Consider the following 7,289-nt stretch of genomic DNA (forward strand, 5'->3'; position numbering starts at 1 on the left):
GGCTGGACCCGCTAGCAGATCCGCAAAGGTCATACACTTCTCAGCATCCGACCCTTGATCTCTCATGAGGGCCGACTTGACTTTGCTGATCATGTTCGCGCTCGGTCTTCGTCTTGATCATTGCCCGTGAACTCCTTCAGATCCGGTATGGCTGAGATCCGTGCCCTCTGGATCATAGACGATCCATCCGTCCCGGCTGCAGCTGTTGCTACCGCCGCTGACGAGGGGGATGGGCCATCCAGATCATCTGGGTCGAACTCATCATGGAGTTGTCTCCACCCACTGACTCCATCTCCACGTCTCTTGCTCCCTGTTCGTGGAACACTTGCGCTTGCGGCTCGGGCACTCTCATGCCTTGTTCGACCAGGAAACGACTCATCGCAGCTTCGAAGTGTCGTTGCAAGGTGCCCGAGGAAGTGTCGGAAGAGCCTGTGGCCGTCTGGTCCACTGGCGGGACTGGATCCGTGAGGCGATTACCTCGAGCCTGATCTGACGATAATCCCACTGGCTTCTTGCCGGATCTGGCTCGATCCTGGCTGGATTGTGTCAGATCGCGCGTAGGGCGTACTGGATCCCGAGCTTTCACGTTCACAGGGACTTCCTGTCCTCGGATCCTCGCCCGCGCTTCCAGCATGGATGCCCCGGAGGGTCCTAAAGTCATGCGTCGTGGTTTGGACGACGTGTCTGACTCATCCTCAGCGGCGGATTCGTAGTTTGAGGACGCAGCTTGGCTGATCCTCGGCGACGACACTGGATCCATAGTGCGCGACCTTTCTCCGGTGATGGACTTAACTCTGGCAAAGAGGTCCCGCGTCGCGGATACTATGAGATCCAGGTCTAGCTCGAACTGCATCGAACACACCAGCTACGATGCCTGACTCCGTAAGCAAACGTAATAGATCTTTGACTGCCACCAACTTGTTCGCCGGTTTTGTTGGTGCTCTCACCGGTTTCCTTGGATCTTTGATCTGTCGTGGATTCAGGATCCGCATGACAGGATCTTGATGCAGAAAATCGCGTAGAGCTTGGTGGCGATATTCAAACTCGAGATCCTTGTCGGACCGGCTTGACCTGGATCCAGCTTGGTCTTCTTCTTCCGACTCTGATGCTTGCATCTTCCATCGATCCGCGGATCTTGCTTCATTCAGCAGCGTCTTCGTCGATCCGACCCCCGACGACGCCTCTTCCCCTGGCTCAATCTTCTCTTGAGCATCTTCTTGGGACTCACGGTGAAATCCCGAGTCACCAAACGATTTGGGCACGCGCACCATTGTGGTGTAGCGGGATCACACAAAATCTGCGAGATTGCTGGATCCAACTTACCAACTGCGCCCAGACACCGACTAACGGAGGGGCTCCCCCGATGATCCGTGATCTGCTGAACTTTCCTCACCGTCGGTAGGGCGGGATCTTGCTCTTTCGGTAACTTCCAAAGCATTCAAGTGGTGAAGCTTGAGTGTCTTGGCGAGACGTGGGGATAGGGTGGAGCAGCAGTGGTAAACTCTTCACTCTGCGTCCGTGGCTGGTTCTGGATCCTAAGCGAATATTCGAGCTTAAGTGGATCCAGGGCCTAGATCGTGGATCTGGCCTTAGGCTTGCCTTGCGGGTGTGTTCCCTTGCCTTTGCGTTTCCTTTGCGTCGTACTTGCCGCCTCCTGTGACGGGATCTTGAGAGTTGAGAGCATCTAGTATGTAGCCGGCCAAGTAGTAAATCCGGTTAACCTGTCGGATCTGCACGTGTAAAGGAAATCTCACTAAGTTGTAGGATCTGGCCAATGTATTATCCATTTCCACTAGCCATAGGGGTCAAACAAACAGTTACATTAATGAGAGCTTATGCAATGACCATCAGCTCGAACCAAAAGGGACGAGGAGAGGCGGGTGCTTCCTGTTCTGCTTGCTGGTTGCTCTTCAGAATGCGAAGTGAGTGCGAAGCTACGTGTGGTCCGCAGCAAGCCAGTGAAGGAAGTATACCGGCTTCAGTTGGTATACCGGTTGATTCTTCTGGTGTGGAAAGCATAATTCCCTTGCTTCTCTATGCTCCACCATGGAATACACCTTTCCACTAGCCATAGGGGTCAAACAAACAGTTACATTAATGAGAGCTTATGCAATGACCATCAGCTCGAACCAAAAGGGACGAGGAGAGCGGTGCCCCCAAATAGGTGGTCATGCAGTAGGCCTAATCAATGCAACGCTGAATCGCCCTTGGCTCCCGATACCATAGACGCAGAAAGCGTAGACACCGATTCCTTGCAGAGTCTTGTGTAGGTCTTGTACGCATCGAAAACCCAACGACCGTGGAACCGGATCGTCAGTGCGTCGGCCCCTGACCGGTACATGTGCGTGGCACCTCCGGAGCGTAGAGAGGGTGAGCTGAAACGGCGAGGATCTTTACATGAACGTCCAGCAGCCCGCTTAATGGTATTGGAGACATCTGCAGTCGATATCGCCTCTGGTTTGTCGTGGCGTAACATGAACACTGCGGCCGGGATGTCAACGGTAAGATCTTTTCTCGCTTGAAGCAGCATAAGAGCCTCGAAAACGGGGCACAGGAATGGATGCCCTGATCGCGAAAGCATTCTTGTAGTTGGACAGCCGCCTTGGTTAGTCTTCGATCCCACCCGGCGAATCCATACCGAGCGGGCCTCTGCCGGTGCATGGGTTTTGGCCCCCTGGGCATCGACCGTCGCAATGTCTTGTGCTCGTAGCACAAACCACTTGAAAGAACCTTTGTTGATCGCCACAACCTCGGAACGCCTCAAGAGAAAGAAGAAAGCCAGACATAGGGCCCCCCAGATAGCTTGCTCGAAGGGATCAGTCATCGACATACTTCGAAAGCAGATGTCAAGAAGCTCCACAGAGACGGGTTCCTTTCGACAACGCGGTGCGTCTAGCCGACTGATTCCTTTGAGCAGCATACGGATGTGTGGGTGTGAGATTGGAAACCCGAGGCTCATTGCGTCGAAAAAGTGACGAATGCCTTGAAGGACCGCCATAATAGAGTCGCTTCGAATTGGGCCGCCATAGCCAGACTGAAAACCATGTAGCACGAAGTCCGAAATATTCTGAACCTGGTCGACAAGTGGCACACCGGTGAGCCATGGAGGGATGCCTCTCCGGGAAGTCCAAAGCTGCCATTTGCTCAGAGCACGCTTGTATTGGTCAAAGGTGGAGTCGGCAACGGAGTGCGCGCGGAGATATGCTGCCAAATACTGGTTAGGCCTTGGACATCGAGCGTCGTTGAAACCTGTGACCAACCGGGCGTTAGTGAAGCAAACAAATCTGCAAACGATGCGTTAGCGGAGATGCGGGAACCGGCGTCAGCGCGAACGTTGTCAACACCGGCGATGTGGGACGACGAAAAGCGTAGTCTGAAGGACGATTCCCACCAGCTTAGGAGGCGGATAATGACTTGGACTCGGGGGTTGCGCGATGCAAGCTTGTTTTGCCATGCTACAGCGGACGAATTGTCGATACGAAAGTGCACGTGGAGTGGTCTGCCATGACCCGAAGCCCGTTGAGACCACAGGGGGCCCCAAGCATGGGCGGCAAATGCGCATGACAGCAGCTCGCGGAAATTGATGTCGAAGCCGTTTGAGACACCGCGTTTAAACTCCGAGATGAGGTGGCGTTCAGAAGCCGTGAACACGTGCGTCAGTGCCGCATAAGCATATGTATCGAGCGCGCAAAAGCCGAAATCGGAGGCTTCCATCTCGATCACGACGTCGGGAGGAGGCAGTGTGTTGAAAAATTCGAGCGACACTCCATTGAGTTGAGACGTGTGCAATATCATCCACCACCACAGAAGATCGTCTTTCATATCTTCGGAAACTGGAACGCTCTGGAGCCGGTGAAGATAGCTTTCTCGTTGGCTTAAACGCTGTAGTAACGGCCGAGCAGCCCGGATACAAGTCGCCACATGGCGAAGACTTCCCATCAGTGAGCGGTACGCTTTGCGAGACAGCGACTTAGCGTTGTAGGCGGACCCGACAATCCTACGAGCCTTTACGATCTTAGTATCAGGTAATGAAACCTGCTCTGCTTCAGAGTCAAACTCGAGTCCGAGAACACGTTGGCGCGTACTCCAGTTGGTAAAGTTCTCCGTGTATATGGCGTCTGAGCCCAGACCAACCACCATCGCGTATCTGAGAGAACGGTCCATTTCGTTGCACACCAACGCGATGTTTGGGGATACGTTGATGTGGTCGTCCACCCAATGATAGGAGAAGAAACCGTTCGGGGAGACATGATTCGCGTGAGATCCATGAACGTAGGAAATTGCACCACCAAAAATTTCGTATAATCCCGGCGATCCCGTCCAGCCGAACTGGGCTGAGGGCTCAATGATTAAGACACCTTCTTCCTCCATTCGTCCCGCGAACAGGTACACGCTGTTGCTGTGAATGCTGATATTGCGGAAAGCTGTTGCAACATCACCGGCCATTATGCAGATGTCAGCTTCGGGAAACTGGTTCTTTGCTTTCAGTATCTCGCGCGAGACAGCATCACAGTGGGTATAATCTGGCTTGGTGATGCTGTCTTGGTCCGTGTACTCGTTAACGGACGCGCCCTCAGGGTAGGAGAGGTCGTGGATAGTTCGACCGGACACCTTAGAGTCTTCTCCGCCCTTGTCGACCACACCGAATGGGCTGATGACTAGTTCTGGCCACTGCTCCTGAAGGTTCGCGGCTAGGACTAAGCATCTCCACACATCTTGTTCCTTGCGTATATTCTTGCGCAGGATGTTAATCCGTTCACGGACTGATCCATGGCTCGGAGGACGGACTGACAGTCGAGGGGGTGTCTCTGTGAGACGAACTTCAGCACCTTCCTGGACAATTTTCTGAAGGAGGTTGAAGTAACGATAACCCTTGCACACGTTGTCCAGGACGACCGGCACCATATTTTTGTTTGGACAATAATCAGCCGCAGTTTGTCCCCGTACGAGCTCTACGAATTCCGGCAGTGTGAGGGCTGACCGACGTGCGAGTTCCGACAGTGCCCGCTGAATCGGCTTGTTAAGAAGATATTCACTACCCGAAGCGCTTTTTCGCGATGTAGGATAGACGCTTGGAGGTGGTGTGATGCCGAACTTGGAAAACATCTTGGTCAACTCAGCCGTCCTTCGCTCCTTAATTAGGTCTCGTCGCCGTCGTGCATTTTCGTGTGTCTTCGCCGCAATTTCGCTTGATACAACCGGATGCAGGAACTCGGGGGAAACCGTCACACACTTTCCTGTTGGTAGTGGCTCATCAGTAGATTGAGACTGTGTTGAAAATCCGGACTGTATAGTCAATTGTTGCTGTATAGTGGTGGGTGACTGTATGGTCGGCCCAGACGGTATAGTCAGAGGTTGCTGTATAGCGGTGGGTGACTGTATGGACGACCCGGACTGTATAGTCAATTGTGGATGTATGGTCGTAGCAGTGTGTGTTTCGAGCACCTCAACGGCCTCCAAATTGGCGCGGAGTGAGAGGTTTTCGACGGTAGGATGACCGTCCAAAGGGCATTTCACCCGCTCGCGCGGCGATACTTAGACTACCCCATCGACCGTGTCTTTGGGCTTGAGGAGCACGCAGACGTTCAACCTCCTCCCGGAGCGCGCGGAGCTCAGCCAGGAGGGCATTGTTTCCAGCTTCGGCTAACACAGCGGTAGTCCCTGGACGCGACGCAGCTGGTGCATCCCTCTGTGTGACACTGGATGCAGGGGCGGTGGTAGACTCGGGCCGACTAGACACGGCCTGCCCGGCCTCAAACGTGGCCATAAACGTCTCAAGGTTGAAGCCACGCGTGTCGTTGTCTGTGGTCGTCGATGGAATGCGTGTACCGGCGTTGGTGGATGCCGCCGATGTCGAGGATCTCCTTGCTCGCTTAGCCTTTGGTGGAGCGGGCTTCTCCTCGGCATCAGAGCCCGAATCACCGCCCGCGTCTTCGGCGGCCTTCTTCCGCCCCACGCTCGACAAGTCGACAGCAGCCTTCTTGCCTCCGGGGCTCCCTGAATCCGCCAATGTTGCGCGCCCGGTCGGCTTCTTCTTGCCTTTACGCGTTTCTTGCTGCGCGCCGCCGGTCGTGAACCGTGTGGCGGTACGCTTGCTGGTGCGAAGCGAAGGGGGGTCTGACGTGCTGCGAGCAGCAGTGACTGTCCACGGCTCGTCACCGCCAGATACGTCGACGACGACCTGCCTTCTTGACTGCGACTCGCTGTCCGACGGGGTCTGTTCAGCACTGGGCGAAGGCGACGGAGGAGCGGAAGCTGGCGTAGAGGTGGTCATAGTTGGTAGGGAAATGTGCCCCCTTGTTTCTTGTTCTGCTTGCTGGTTGTTCTTCAGAATGCGAAGTGAGTGCGAAGCTACGTGTGGTCCACAGCAAGCCAGTGAAGGAAGTATACCGGCTTCAGTTGGTATACCGGTTGATGCTTCTGGTGTGGAAAACATTATTCATTTGCTTCTCTATGCTCCACCATGGAATACACCGTTATCACTACCAGCACTAGATTCGCAATTCCCAACCTTCTCCTAGCTCGTACGGCCAATGTAGTTCCGATTCTTGAGGGGAGGAAGGCACTTGCGTGATACTGTGGAAATTGAGATCTGTATTGATATTTATGCCTACACCTGCCTGGATTTCTACCTTCTATGTCTTTTACTCGCTAAATCCCTTACCAGGCTCGGATGTATGTCCTTTCTCTCCTTGACCCATCATCCCAGCTGTGTTATCATCAGATCCACCGGATCCATGGCGTAATCATTATGGTCGTCACATTATGGATACACTTGTCCGGATCCAGGACACACTAATCCACCTCACTGCAAGTGTACACTCGTCATGGATCTGAGCCCTCCAATCTCCCAACATTGTCTTACGACAGGTTGTGGTCTTCATTACTCCACGAAAGCTCGAGATCCACTGTATCCACCATCCCCATATCTTGGATCCAGGTCACTCCGTGTGGGATCCTCACCCCCTTGGATCCGGACTAGGAAGTGTGGGATCTGGGACATATCGTGGTGGATTTTGCCTTCTCGTTAGTCGTTGATACCAGATCCACCTTCGGATGACATCTACCATCATTCCTTCATAGGATCCCGACTCGATCCACCTGTACATAGTATATCCCATATTCCCCTAAAGTGAACTCAAGTGAGGGTGGATCCGAGTCTCCCCTTGGTGGATCCTGCCTTCCCATACGTTATCCATACCAGATCCATCGTCGGCTCATACGGGATGCCACTTATCCATCGTCGGCTCATACGGGATGCCACTTATCATGGCCAAATTACCTCGTGC

This window comes from Phytophthora infestans, genomic scaffold (genome assembly GCF_000142945.1).
Source record: "Phytophthora infestans T30-4 supercont1.31 genomic scaffold, whole genome shotgun sequence".
Lineage (NCBI taxonomy): Eukaryota > Oomycota > Peronosporomycetes > Peronosporales > Peronosporaceae > Phytophthora > Phytophthora infestans.